The sequence below is a fragment of the Rousettus aegyptiacus genome, unplaced genomic scaffold (genome assembly GCF_014176215.1).
Source record: "Rousettus aegyptiacus isolate mRouAeg1 unplaced genomic scaffold, mRouAeg1.p scaffold_m13_p_13, whole genome shotgun sequence".
In the NCBI taxonomy this organism is placed as follows: Eukaryota; Metazoa; Chordata; class Mammalia; order Chiroptera; family Pteropodidae; genus Rousettus; species Rousettus aegyptiacus.
The window spans coordinates 7,022,797-7,039,095 of NW_023416288.1; the positions used below are offsets into that span (position 1 = coordinate 7,022,797).

Consider the following 16,299-nt stretch of genomic DNA (forward strand, 5'->3'; position numbering starts at 1 on the left):
GAAACGCATAAAGCAACATATTGATTCTCATTTTGGAGGGACAATGAATGGTTCGACCCTTCAATTCATTCATTGATATATAAACATGCCAATCACTGTGGTGCGTGTTGGAGAAATGGCAGTGACAAAAATCCCTCACATTTTGTGGGTTAGAAAGCCTTGAGTGTAAATCCAAGAAGTGGGACTTAGAGGCCGAAATTACACCTGGGGACACGGAGCCCTAGATGAAGCCACATCAGCTGTTTTAAATACAAGTGAACTTCAAAAGAACAGTAGCTTCAGAGAAAAAACTTAGCAAGAGTGGCCCACCACGTTTGGAGCATTAAGCAAGGATTTGTGGAATTCTCAAGTAAGGGACTGCAACTGCATTTAGAAGTTAAAATAAACAAAAATTGATCTTAGAAATCTAGGAAGATTTTCACTTTTCTGAGACTTCTAGTATTTTAACAGATTCTGAGGTTAGGAGTGGGTTTCTAAGGTGACTTAGAAAACTAGGGAATTAACACAGTAAAGAATTTCTACATTGCCTTTTCATTTTTAAGAGCTGCACATTGATTTAAATTGTATCCAAGACCAAGGGGTGAATGTGACTTGATTTACTTCTTAAATTATAAGAATTGTCCTAAAATCCCTAGAGTCACCCTTCCACATTCCTCATTATTTTATCACAAATTGACTCAACAAAAATCTTGATCATTGTGGATTTCATAAAGAAAGACTATGATTCAAATACATGACTGATACATTTTTAATTAACAAAGAGCTAAAAGGCCTTTTGGTCATCATTGGATAGGTAATCTTGGTTGAGGTATAAAAAAATATGTAGAAGTAATTACAATGCTAAGAAGAAATATTTAAAAGTTTATACCTATATTTCATTTCTAGGAATTAGTATTTCTTAAAGAAGAACTAGGCAGATTTTTTTTTCTTATAATCAATATAAAAGTAATGAGAGAAATAAACAAAATTATAATGGAAGACATGTTCAAGGATGGGATAAATATTTATATCTGGGTGGCCAGCCTATACATATATGGAAGAGAAAAGAAGGTATGCACATTTCCAAGTACTGTTAAGGATGGAGCTATAGAAAAGGCATGTACCACATTGGGAAAACAGACCATCATCTGTGGAAAAATCTCAGAGTCCAATCTTGGATGACTTCAAAGGCAGTTTGAAAGCAAGAAACCAATAAAAACAATCTTTGAAATAATAGAGAAGTGTTGGGAAAACTCTCTTGGCTAATTAGGATAGATAATTAAATAGTTTCATAAAATCTAGACATATTTTAGAAATAAAATCTTAAACAATAAACATGGAGTATTTTTACATCATTTACTGTTTCAAATCAACAGAGCTGCTATGTGAATTGAGGTAAATATGAAAAGCAAATGAGAGCCAATAATCTTTTATTCAGCTGAGCTTTCTTTCAACTATAGAAGTTGTGAGTGTTAAACATGCAAGAATACAAGTTCACGTGTCCTTCCTGAGAAATCATCTAGAAGATGAGCTTATATAACTAGGAGATATTTAAGAGATTCTGTATAAAATTTTGGTATTGAGCATTGAATACATAAAACCATATATGTAACACTGAATCAAAGGAGGGGCTGAGATTAAATAGTTCATATACATGCTTTAAGAAGGAAAGAGGGAGAGTTCTGGTCAAGGTGGTGGAATAGGTAAATGCTATGCTTATCAAAGTTACAACTAAACTACAGAATAGCCATAATTGGGAGTCGCCTGGAACCTAGCTGAATAGACCTACAACTGAAGACATAAAGAGGCCACTTTCAGATTGGTAGGAGGGCCAGAGATGCAAAATAGGCTGGTCCAACACCCTCATGTGGCAAGTGAGAATCAGGAGAAATATTTCAGCTACAGAATTCTCCCTAGAGGAGTGAGGGAACCCAGCCCATATCGGGCTCCCCAGCCCAGGGTTCCAGGACCAGGAAAAAAAAATCCCCATGACTCCTGGCCATGAAAACCAGCAATGATTGAGGCTGAGTGAGACGGAGGGCTAGGGGAGTTCTAGGTGCTCCTCTATAAGGGCCCTCACATGAACTTACTCGGTAACGGATCCACTCACTCTGAATTCCAACCCTGAGGCAGCAGCTCGAAAGATGCCAGGTACATATGGGAAGGAACTGAATTGTCTAGCTTCAGGGCAAGGGCTGGAGGGGTGTCTTCCTCCCAGACAGAAGTGCTGGCAGAGGGCATTGTTCCTTTGTTGAGCACTCCCCCACCCAGATTGCCGACCCAGGCAGCCACCATATCTGAGTCTCTGGCAATATAACTAACACTAGTCACTCCACCCAGATGATTTCCTGAGATCCCAACCCTCCCAACTTGCGGGCTTGCTAAAGCTACCTGAACTTGGCCTATGGCAGCCTTTTTCCCCAGAAGGCCCCACCCTGCATGCCCAGTGGCCAACTTCATTCAGTCAGAGTCAGAGCACCACCATGGTCACATCTGAGGAAGACATTCCCAAAGGCAGACAGGGCAGGCACTAAAGCCCCGCTAAAGTGAATCTTGCTCTATAGGGTCAGCCCCTACACAACAGCTCCTCCACTTGTCATGATCAGTCATTACCACCAATCGGCCCAAGTGTCAATTCCTCTCATTGATGAGAAAACAACCAAGGCTCAACTATAAGCGAAGGGCATATATAACTCAAACAAGTAACCTACTTTGAGCACCTGGCTCAGGTGACAAGGGAGACTAGCCATTAGAACACACAAGACACTTTCCACATAAAGTCCACTCTGCTAAAGACTGGAAGACATAGCAGCCCTTCTTAATACATAGAAACAAACACAAGTAGGTAGCCAAAATGGGAAGACAGAGAAACAAATGAAAGAACAAAGCTCCGCAAAAAGAACTAAACAAATTGTAGATAAGCAATCAGGGGGATATAGAGTATAACACGCAGAATATAGACAGTGGTATTGTAATTACTATGTATGGTGTCAGATGAGTACTGGATTTATCAGGATGATCATCACATCGTGAGTTATAAAAATGTCTAATCACTGTTGTACACCTGAAGTTAATATAATATTGTATGCCAACTATACTTAAAAAATAAAAATATAAATATTAAAAAAAGGAAAAAGGAAAAATAGAGTAGAAGAAGGAGAGAAAAAGGAAAATAGAATATGATGAATCATTGCCTCATAGGTAGTGGTTAGGAGTCAAAGGATAACATTCGAATATAAGAAGTTTGAATATTGTATTAGTCAAGGTTCTCTAGAGAAACAGATTTATTACAAGGAATTGGCTCACACAACTATTGAGACTGAGAAGTGTCATGAACTCCCAATGGTGAGCTGGAAATCCGGAAAAGCTTGAGGTATAATTCAGACTGAGTTCAGAAGCCTGAGAAATAGGGAGCTGATTATATAGATTTTAATCTTATTCTGAAAGCCTGAAATTCAGAAGCACTGAGGGCAGGGGAAGATGAATGTCCCAGCACTGCAATCAGACAAGAAGAGCCAAATTTCTCATTCTTCCACCTTTTTAGTTTTATGCATGCCCTCAGTGGATTGGATGATGCCCACCCACATTGAGAACCCCAAACTATTTTATGACTCCAATTTGAATGCTAATTTCATGCAGAAAAATCCTCACAGATACACCCAGAAATAATGTTTAGCCAAATATCTGGACTACCTGTGATCCAGTCAAGTTGATACATAAAATTGCCCGTCACATGTATGTTTAAAAGTAAGAATATAAACATTAAGGAAAATAATATGATTGGCCAAAATTAGATGGTGAACAGTGGGAAGAGAAGAATGAAGAGCTACCAAGTGAATATTCTATTTGTTCATAATGGATACACCCATAGGACTCAGATACACCTAAAGAAAATGGAGAATGAGATAGTCACGTAAGGGTAAACAATGGAACAAAAATACAAGTTTTCTAATACTAAAAGAAACATTTTTAAAAAGGTAGATGGCATTGAATTTCTAATTTCTAAATGTTTATAGTCTTAACTCACCTGCTAAAAACATTTTTCTCAAAGAGAAGCCTGTGCATCTTTCTTTTTTGTTTGTTTTATTGAAATATAATAGACACTTAGTTGTTTGTATTTACATTGTACAATTTAATGAGTTTTCTTATTAACTTACAGTTGACATACAATAATATACCAGCTTCAGTTGTATATCATAATGATCAGAGATCCACATAACTCACATAGTGATCACCCCACTAAATCTAGTACCCTTTTTCCTCCTTACATATTTATTACATTATTAACCATCTTCCCCATGCTACATTCTGCATCTCCATGTCTATTCTGCAACTATCCATTTGTACCTCTTAATCCCTTTGCATTTCTTTTTGTCTCTCTCAAAAAACCCTCCACACATCTAGTATCCCTCTAAATATTCTCCATATCTATGAATTTATTCCTGTTTTTGTTGTTGTTGCTGTTGATTTTGTTCTTTAGATTCCACAGGTATATAAAATCATGCGATGTCTTTTTCTGTGTGACCCATTTAATTCAGCGCAATACCCTCTAGGTCCATCAAGGCAATATTTTTTTCATCCCCTTCCTTTTAGTCTGTGTGTATCTTTTAATCTGAAGTAAGTCTCTTATAAGCAGCATATGTAAGGGTCTTGTTTTCTTACCCATTCAGCCACTCTATCTTTTGGTTAGAGCACTTAATTCTTTTCCATTTGAGGTACTTGTTGGTAGGAATGTAGTTAGTCCCTCCAACATTTCTTGTAATACTGGCTTGGTGATAATAAATTACTTTAGCTTATTTTTGTCCAGGAAGCTCTTTATCTGTCCTTCAACTCTAAGTGATAGCTTTGCTAGATAAAGTAGCGTTGGTTGTAGATCCTGGGTCTTCATTACGTCAAATATTTTCTGCCAAGCCCTTCTGTTCTGCATAGTTTCTTTTGAGAAAGCAGCTGCCAGTCTGTCCTATGGGTACTCCCTTGTAGGTAACTAACTGCTTTTCTCTTGCTGCTTTTAAGGTTCTCTTTTTGTATCTAACCTTTGACATTTTAATTATGATTTGTCTTGGTGTGGACCTCTTTGGGTTCCTGGTTGTGAGGACTCTCTAAGCTTCCTGGGGTTTTATGTTTATTTCTTTCACCAGGTTGGAGAAGTTTTCCATCATTATTTTTTCAAATATATATTCAATTTATTGTTCTCCCTCTTCAGGTACCCCTATGACACAGATATTTTTACCTTTAATACTGTCCTCATAGGCTCCTTAAATTATTATTGTAGTCTTGGCTTCTTTTTTCTTGCCATTCTGATTGAATGTCCTTGGCATTCTCATCCTCTATAGATTATTTGATCCTCTTCTTTATTCACTTTGTTTATTCCATTTAATATGCTTCTCATCTCAGATAATGTGTTCTACATTTCAGACTGGTTTCCTTTTATAATTTCCACTTTTATGGGTTTTTTTTTCCTTTGTTGAAGTTCTCACTGAATTCATCTACACTTCCCAAAAGTTCATTGAACATCTTTATAACCAGTGTTTTGAACTCTGCATCTGTTAGATTGTTTGACTCCATTATTTCTGGATCTCTGTTCTGTTCTCTCTTATGGTTTCTGTTTCTTTGTCTTCCCATTTGGCTGCCTTTCTGTGTCTGTTCCTATGTACTAAGCAAAGATTCTAAATCTCCCAGTCTTTTTAGCATGGTGTGAAGTAGGAGTCCAGTGGTACAGTCCTGAGAGGGGTTCAGCTACAGGTCAAATTTAGCCTTAACCTCTGGGGCCACCTGTTAAGATTCAGCAAGCAATCCACAGATGCTGTGCATATAGTTACCTCAAAAGGCCACAGTAGAAACTGAGGCCAGCTGCCTCCAGTGTGAGTCTAGGCACTGCTCAGCAAGGAGCACCTGACTCGCCGAGGATATACCAGATGTGGCTTGAGTGGGGCTGCAAGTAGGGAGATGCAGAGTTGCAGGGAATTCTCTGGGAGGAGCGACCTCTGTTATCCAGTTAGATGACGTCTCCACTATGGCAGTGCTGAGTCCATGCACTGGAAGTGGGGAGGGCTCAACAGAAGAAAAATGGATACCACCACCACTTCTGCACAGAGCAAGTCTCGCCTCAGCCCTCACTCTGACAATTCAGTGTCTCCCTGTACAGCCAAACTGGCACTGGTGCTCAGAGCAAGGAGGTCCATCACTGCAAAAGTCCATTCCCTACCTGGCCCCTTTACGAGGTGTCTGCAGCTGCCACAGCCTCTGTCCCACTCAGCCACTGGGGACCGGGCAGCCTCACGACCTCTCCCTGTCCTACCTTCTACCCACCATTGCAGGGTGATTTCTTAGATTTCTTCCTAGTTGTATGGCTTGTCCATCTGGATCTCAGGTGATTTTTCTTTGCTGTTTGCTCCTCGTTTCCCTCATGACTTTGATTTGGTCACCAAAGGAATAAACAGAGCCTCTATCATCTACACCATTTTTTTTCCCACCTCTACAACTAAAAACATTTTTTTTAGATAGACTAACACAGCAAAATGCGACTTTATATTGTATATAAGAGGACGACCTAAAAAATGTTTCAGAGAGACTATAAAAATCAAAGGCTGACAAATGAATAACAGCAAAAACAAAAAAGCAGGGATCACAACTTGATATCAAAGTACATTTGAAGTTAAAAAGTATTAAATGAAAAAAATTAAAGTTATAATGTTATATTTCACAGTAAACATAAAAGAGTTATGAATCTTCAAACATCATATACCAACAAGTTTCACAAAGCAAAATCTATAGAAGATGCCTTAGAAACAGTAATAATAGGAAACTTTGATACAGTAAAACTGTCTTAGTCCAAAACAGATCAAGAGCAAAAGTATTATGTAAGGATCTATATAGATCATATTTAAATTTATATTATTTATTGAGATATATGTCCTAATATTAAATAATATAACTTTTATCAATTATATATAAAACAATCTTATAAATTAAAAATTATTTTGGCCATACAGAAAATCTCAACAAATTATAAGAAGTTAAAAAACAAACAATATTCTCTGACCACAACACAATACAATCATAACAAAAAAATTACAATTAAATTAGAATATTTTACTTAAATATTAAATGGCCCTAATAAAATAAATATTTGGAATAATGTAAAGTACAAATTAAGATAGGAGAAAATAACAGTAATGAAGGTAATATATTTTAGAATTTAAGAAACATTTAAAATAATACTCAGAGGAAAGTTCATACTCAAAAAATTTATACTACTGAAAATGAAAGAATGAAAATAATAAATATCCTACCAAGATGTAAGATGAAATGAAGAAGAAAAACAAAAGAAAACAGAAGAAAGAAATTCACAAAGACAAAAACAAGAAATAAGGAGTTAGAAAAAAGTGATAAATAAATAACAAAATTCTTTTTTAAAAACACACCAAAGGAACATTCCATATTAGGAAAAATTAGGGAGTGAAAAGGATAAATGCACGATGACAAAGGTAAAAAAAATCATTTTTTTTTTAATTTCTGAGAGAATTGTAGATCTCTCCATAAATAAATTTTAATTTTAAAGTCTACATTTCTTAGATAATTTTCTAGAAAAAAAGTAATTTGCTTGAACTGTCCACACTAAAGATAGAATAAAGTAATTTTCATAAAAAAGATAAAGATATCAAAGATTTATTTGCACAAGAAGCAAAATATTATGAGGATTCATAGTGGAATTTCCTAAACCTTCAAAGACTGGATAATCCCAGTACTATTGTAAATTGTTCCAGACCACAGCAAAAATAAATAAATAAAAGGAAAACTTCAAAATTATTTTTAAAGCAAATAACAAACCTGATAAAAATGTCACAAAAAAGAAATAAAAATTTATTCTCACCTGTGAATACTGAAGTAAAAAATTTCTAAATCAATATTCAAAACATAGTAATATATAATAGTATAAACACCCTTCAATATTGTATTGTTCGTTAATGTAATTACTCATGTTAGCAGATATGAGGAGAAATATCTTGAAAGTATCTCCAGACATACTGGAAATGCATTTGACTGATAAAAATGGTTTTCAATTCTTGATGAAAAACCATCAATAGATTAGAAATTGATACATACATCATGAACATAATAAAATAACTATTTCTCAGTTAGCAGGTCAAATCTTATATAACAGTAAACAGTGGAGGAGTCTAAATCAGAAGCAAGACAAGAACGCCTGCTATTGTCATTGTTATTAAACATTGTAATATTATTAGCTTATCAATTGCTGAAATAAGAAAGCATAAAAATATAAAAGCAAGAACTAAAACTCTGTTTGCAAATGATGTGATGATGCTTGGGAAATCCTAAGAAAACCAAAAGAAATATTACAAAAACAAAAAATTAGTGAACAAGCAGAATATAAAACTGACATGTCAAAATCATTACCTTGTCATGTGTGAATAATAGTCATAGAAGTTATAAGGAGAGAGAAAAATTTATTTACAATATTTTAAAAATATCTAAATGGGGATAACTTGAAATATTTCTGAAAAATGCAAAAGTAAACTTGAACAAGCTGAAAACCATGTTCTTGAAGAAGAACCCTCTGAATCACGAAGATATCAATATGTAAATTTAATATTTCAATAAAAATGTCACCAGTTGTTTTTTTTTCCTTTTCTGGAGTTAGACTCTCAAGTATAGCAAATGTCATTTGTACCTACTTCTCTCATACCCAAACTTAATTTTTCCCTTTCTCTTATACTCTAAACCAGTCAATAAGCAAGTCCTAAAATTTTAATTCCAAACTATATCTCAACTCTATCACTGCTTTCTTCTCTAATTCCAGCATGCAAACTTAAGTCGTCATCTTGTGTTTGGGCTTTTGTAATAGCCTCCTGAGTGACTCTCTGTGTCTTCTCCTGCTTCCTCCAAACCCTTCTCCACAAAGCAGCAAGAGTAAATTTTTAAAAAGTATGAATCATATTTTCTCCCACTTATAACATCAAATAGCTTATTATTGAAGTTATAACCAAATATCTCCCTTTTTATAAAAATACTGTTCCTTGACTATGCCGAGCTCTTACCCATTTCATGGTTCATTTTACTTTTCTTTACTGAAACCTCCTCTTCCTTTGACTGTTCACATAGCTGCTCTCTTCCCTTCGAAGGCCTTTCTACCCCACAACCCCATTTATTTTTTCTCATAGCACTTATAAGAATCTGAGTTTGTTGGATTTCAGTATATACATACATGCATACATAAATTAGAACATATTATTCTTAATGGCTAAGAATACTTGTGCCTTGTTCGTATCTCTTTTTCAGTTTTAAGACAGTGTGTAGACCATAGTAGTTACTCATTAAAATATTTATTAAAATGAAAATTTTTTCCTGCCTTCAACTAGTTCTTTGTTAGAATTGCCAGAAACCTAACTTTCACTGAACAGTTATTAAACCCAGGTTTTTTTGAAACTTTTGGTTGCAAATATGAGGAATGTTGCATTAAAAGAAGAAAAACTCCATATAGTTTTTTGGGTGATTATTCCTACATATGGTTATCACTAGTCATAAGACCAAAAAAAAGAAAACATGATATAAATACTACAACTACAAACTAACAATCATTTTTTACAATCATTTTTTATTTGTCCAATGACATCAGTACACAGGGAAGCACAGTATTGTGAAAAAGTTCTTGAAAAGAAAGATTGTGTGAGAAAAGGTGTAGTTATTGGCTAAAATGAAGAGGATAATTTTGTGAATTTTAATTAAAGATGGCAATCCCACACACCTCTGAAATGGCTTTTATAAGAGGAACCAAGTATATAAAGTGTAATAAAGCATCCTATCATTCAATGAAAATTCTTGTTCCCCTAAAGCATCCGGAAAATCTGATTGAAAGTGGCATGATCGATAAGGAACTCTCTTCACTCACACGTGTGTGTGCAGGTTTGAAAAGGGAGCTTAATCATAGCTTCTGTTTCTGTCAGCCTCATTCTCACATTGCTTAGTTCAGTGCAGAGAACAAGGAAAGACGATATGACCTCTTCTGGTAATTATTTTCTCAGAAGCCTCTGTCAACTATTTTCTTACATCTCCTTGACCCAAATTGACTCATATGTCCTTAAAGAATGCCAAATATTCTTTCATTTAGCCTACTTTCTCTAGTCAGTTACTGGTCATGAATATGAGGATGATTGGTGCTTAGCCTTAAATCAATCAAGTCCTCTTTGAGAACCCAGAAAGGGAACAGTTTCACCTGACACACAAGAGCTGCGTGGATGAAGAATGAGGTATTAAACATTTTGGGAAGAAAAATAGATGCTGATTTGGGAACCAACATTTTTCAGTAAAGTCTACATAAATAAAATCCAATTTCTGATCTCCCATATCTTAATCTGTTTCCACCATTGGTCCACTTCAGTTTATGCCTGATATTTAATAATAATCCCATCAATTCTAGTGAGGCTTCCTGTTAAAATATATCCAAGTGCTCTGTGAAAATTCATGCAAGACTAACTCTTAATGGAGTCATAAAAATGAAAGCTTTGAAACTCAGTAACCTATTGCACTTTCACAGGGATAAATGATCAGAAACTATTTGAAGAGTAAGCATTCAGTCACAATGGCTGAAAGAATAAAGATTATAAAGCGGAGATGGCAATTGTCCAGCGATTTATCCAGCCCCAATTGTTTCCTGGGTATTTTGCTATTTCTATTTGCAAAGCAGTAATTGGCATTGTTTGGAGGAGACAAATCATTTTGCCTTTCTCTTGGCAGCTTTTAAATGACAAAACAAATTTCGTACCAGATCTTGTTTTTCTCTAAGTTTACTTCCTACTGCAATTAAATGCTTATTTATATTTTTTTTAATCATGATGAGTCTTAAAACAGTGGCCAAATATTGACTACTGACATTTTATATACAACACCAACCCAACTTAGTTTTTCTAAATACTTGTGGTTATTTAATTACATTTACCTCTAGTGATAATAGTATCTTCAGTTTCCTAGCATATCATAGCATCTTTTAAGGCCACAATGCTAAATGCTTCTATGTATGTAATTGACCCCACATGGAAACTAGCCAATTAAATACAGTAAGGTTTCTCTCTCTCTTTTTTTTTTCAAGCTTTAAAATATCCGCTGTATTAAAACTACAAAAACTCTGTGATTTGGGGTAATTTTTTACACTATTGAGAAGCTCTATTTGCTAAGCATAGTAGAAAGTATTTACAGAACATAAATATTAGAGGTTATTTGTTTGTATCCTTATATCACAACATATTGCATAGAATGCTTTAAGGACCTTAACGAACCAACTCAGTAAAGTTTGTTTTTGTCTTTGTTGGTAAAAATTGGTTTTACATTGAGATAGTTTTAATATGTGGGACTTAGCCTATAATACATAGCATCAGTAAGGAGGTAACGCTGAATGATTTTTTAAGTGATATTTGGTATTTTTAAAAAATGAAACTGTATACTTTTTGTAACTGAATTAAATAAAATTAAAATGTGAAAAGCTCCATAAATTTATAACAAATGTGATGAATAATAGATAAATGCTATGGAGATATGGAAAAAATAACTACTAACATCTTTGTTTGCTAAGTACAGGTGATAACATCTGAGCTGGATTTTGCAGGAAAAAGGAATTTACCAAGTATAAAGGAGAAACTGGGGGATGGGGTGGAATTACATGCATGTTGGTCATTAATATAACTAGAAATCTCATATTAAAAGAAAAACTTATCAGGGTTAGTTAATATAAATAGAATGTGTTAAGTCAGTGAATTCAAGAGAACATATCTCTAAATGTTATAGAAAGCAGATAAGAAGAGAAGACACCTAACATAATTCGATGTAATGGAGGAAAGGGTGTAAGTGAGGCTAGTCAACTCCACCTAGGGGTAGCTCTGGGTAGGCAGTTAGAAGGAGATAAAGCAGTAGGCCATAGAGGGGGATAGATTTGTATTTTAAATGAAATAATATTGTGCCTTAGTGTTCAGGAATACTTAGAGTTTTGCAGGCCTGTTATGAAAGAAAATGTGAGGTTCCAAGATGACATTTAGAAAGAAGACAGAAAAATAGAGAAAAGACATGTCTTGTTCCTGTCCATGAAGTAATACTGTAGAAAACTATTCAGAGTCTAGGTTGGATTTTCCTTTGAAAGCATTTCCTTTTTGTACTCTAGAATACAAGAGTTTCTGCCTTTTTTTCCTATATAAATTCTGTTTCCATAAAATTCAGCCAGAGATGTGTGACCATCAATCTAAGAACAGGCTTGAGTGTTCACTTATGTAGCAATAGATTTAGCAGTTATTTTAGAAAATTAGAATATAATTCTTATCTCATTGGTGAGAAAATCTGCTATAACAAAACATCAAAAAAATCATCAAAACTGAGATTATAATCTTTCAAGTTTAAAAAGTTTTATAACAGGCTTACGGCACCTAATCCGTTTCTATTCATTTTCCTTTAAAAATTAATGTGCCTAAATTCGTGCACACACACTCTCTTCATAAAATTACAAATAAAATATTATTTAAATAAGCTAAGAAAGTGTGACATATTGCAATCAGAAGTGTATCTCAGTGCTTATACTGTTAGAATTAAACTAATCATTATTTAGCCTTTATGGGTAAGGAACTTTTGTGCCTATGGTAGAAGTTCCCTGAAGAAGCCAGTTAATTTCTGAAACAAGTCTAAGCAAACAATAAAATGTAGCTTATATCAAAATCTAAAATAAATGTGCCATCTTGAGTCTTTAGTAATAATTATTATTTTGCTTTTACCAAAATACTTGTTATTTTATTAAATTCAGAAGTTTTCAACAACCACCTAGACATCAGCTATTCAGTAGCCATTTATGATATGCTGATCCAAATTAACTAAAACATAATTTTCAATAATACATTTTTGTTTGATATATGCTTCTTTATAAAAAAAAATGAGAGGTCAGATGGATGAAGCTACTAAAGACAAAAGTAAAACAGAATGACATGGCAATGATCTGCTAACTGCTTAAACCCCTTCGAATGTGTATGAATACTCAAACGCTTGAAAACTATTGCAGAATTAAAGGTTTAAGTAAAATAACATTTCTTCTTAGGACAATTAATCCAAATATGATAAAATTATTCTTTCCTTATATGGACACTTCTCATATATTTATATAACATATTATTTAAAAATATTTCATCTCACCTAAAATGTCCTAAATAGTTTCTGTGATTTGGAGATCTTATCTAAAATAGAAAGTTTGGGAGCACAGTCATATAAGTACACCATATTTCATTCAACAGACAGAATCCTTGTGCATGATTTTAGAGTACTTGTTTCAGATAGGTGCATTTTTTTTGCCATTAAAGGAAATGTGGGATAACCTTAATTTGGTTAACTTATATTTGACTTAGTATTCTCTATTGAGTTTACTGGAAACTAATATAGACATTAAAAAAAAAAGGAAAATTTCAATATAATAGACTCACCCTATACCCTGAATCTAACTGAACTGCTAACCCAGCAATCACATACTCTAAAGTTCAACAAGGTCATAGGATACAGATGCAGTTTATGAGTGTATCTGAGCCAAATTCAAGATGGTAGCCTATCAGAGAATGTGAAGCTAAATAAGAATATTAAAGATACAGCCCCTTTTCAACTGTTGGAACATCAGTATGGCAGAATGGAGAAGCAAGTCTTGAATAGCAACCAGTTCTCCAGTTATCCATGCTAAATAAAATACACATACACATACATACTATTACATCAAATACTAAACTACAGTATACCTGCTCACCCCAAAGGATAGGAACACAGACCTATAAGAGTAAAAGAAGGGATATTCTCTCAAGGACAAAGTACCCAGGAGAATTAGTAAGAAAATGATCAGAATACCATATTTAAATCAAGGTGCACGCTGACTCTGCATAGAACTCTAGCCTGTCTCCAGCATTAAGCTTCAATTGATAACTTGTGCAGAATGAATGCCACCCTTTCAAAAAATGACAATCAAAAAGAAACCAACATGAGGCTATTGTTGGTTTCCTAATCAGCATCCATTTCTCTATTTCCAAATGGCAGCCTGCATTTTTTTCTAAGTAGCCATCTCTCCTCATGCAGTTCTCACATCAATGGAACTCAACGATAGGTTGACTACATTCTCAGTGATAAGTTCAGTAAACCTGTCCTATGCAATTAATATATGCTCTTCTCCTAGCAACATCGATTGGTTCAGCAGTGGGTTAGGGGCACAATTTGAATCAATGATATGCAAAGAGAAGTTTAATAGAGAGACTGGGGGAACATCTTTCTCCTGAGAAATTGCTGCTAAAAGGGAAGAGAATCGTATCTCTTCCTCTGAAAATTATGATTTTATAGACATATGAAACCTGGAATGGTTGTAGCCATCTCCAGGCACAACGGTAAATGTGATAAATGGGAAAACTGTGATTTAGCCAATATTGAAGCACGCCTTTCTACCTTATGTCTACAACTTCAAGTGCAGAACAATTCAGGAAATACAGCATCTATGAGCATAGACCCTTTTGGCAACAATAATTGAAAATGAAATCCAACCAAAACTAGAAAATAGAGAAAGAGAGAGAAGAAGGGGAAAATCACGTTAAATGGAAGTATGGTGATGATTGAATAAGAATGTAATGCATTTAAGTACAGCTATACACCAGAAAAGTAGAAAGGCAAATATTGAGAATAAAAACATTAAGGAAAAAAAAACATTCAATATTAAATTCCAATAAAAATTTGAGAACAGACTTAAGATCAAGTATAATTATCAGTTTAATACAGAAATAATTAGATAATGAAAGTGACTTTCACATTGAATCAAATTACAAAGCCAAATTTTATACATTGGAAGGTAATAATTTACCTTTTCTTCAAGCGCGCAAGCACGGTAACAAAAATTGACCACATATCAAGTTCCAAAGGAAATTTGAACTAATTTCCTAAAGTTGAAATAATACTAGATCATATTTGTGATTAAAACAAACTAAAACTAGGAATTAATATTAAAAAATAGAAACAAATATCATAATAAATATAATTAATTATAAGAAATACATTACATATATGAACTTACAGCTATAGTTAAAAAGTACTCAAAAGAAAATATATAGACTATGTGGCTGCATTACTGATATGAAAATAATTGACTTGAATATTCAATAAAAAGAGAAAGAAAATTACTGTAAGGAAAGGTGTCAGAAGGCTTTAATAGTGACAAACACAGGAATTAAGAATTAGAAAACAGAAAAGTGGTAGAATTGATAAATAAAATAAAAAGCAGTTTATTAAATAAGCCTGTCCACGGCCATGATGGGTCCTTTGCATGCTCCCAGGAAGGGCCTGCCCCAGTCGGCCCTGCCCTACTGCCGTGGCGTCCGCAAATGGCTGAAGTTGACATCTGACTAAGTGAAGGAGCAGATCTACCAACTGGCCAAGAAGGGGCTGACTCCCTCACAAATCAGTGTGGTCCTGAGAGACTCACATGGTGTTGCACAAGTACGTTTTGTGACAGACGATAAAATCTTGAGAATTCTTAAGTCCAAAGGACTTGCTTGTGATCTTCCTGAGGATCTCTACCATTTAATTAAGAAAACTGTTGCTGTTTGAAAGCATCTTGAGAGGAACAGAAAGGATAAGGATGCTAAATTCTGTCTGATTTCGATTGAGAGCTGTAGTCATCGGTTGGCTTGATATTACAAGACCAAACAAATCCTCCCCCTTAACTGGAAATACGAATCATCCACAGCTTCTGCCCTGGTTGCATAAATTTGTCTATATATGCAAGCAATAAAGCCATTGTTTAACTAGAAAACAAACAAACAAACAAACAAACAAAAAACAACCTCTAGCTAGCTTAATATTAAAAAAAGAAGAAAGCATCTATAGAGACACCTGTAAATAAGAAAATGATCATATACGTGAAATATTTAAAATAAGAAAATATTTTAGTTGTTCTACAAAAACTTTAAAAATAAACGAACTAGGTAAACTTGACAATTTTTCAAAATTAAACTAAAATTAAACCCTGATGTTAGAAACTTTAAATAGACCAAAGGCATACATCTGCAACTATATGAAATAAAACAAATGTCAACAGTAATTGAAAAATAAATAAATAAATAAATAACTAGACCAAGGGATATTAAATCAATCACACATGTTGAAAATTAAAATGGACTAGCTAGGTAAATTGATCCTTTAGGAAACAGATTTTCAAAAAATTATTTACACCGTCCCCCCAAAAAAGAGAAAAGTTAACTTTCCAGATTTATTTTTATGTAGCCAGCTTGACATCAATACCAAACCTAAGACTTC

The 16,299-nt window shown here is 34.2% G+C and overlaps 1 pseudogene; it reads left to right on the top strand.

Moving 5' to 3' along the window:
- Positions 1-15,294: 15,294 nt before the first annotated feature.
- On the top strand, positions 15,295-15,750 carry LOC107518168 (annotated as a pseudogene).
- The last annotated feature ends 549 nt before the right edge of the window (positions 15,751-16,299 follow it).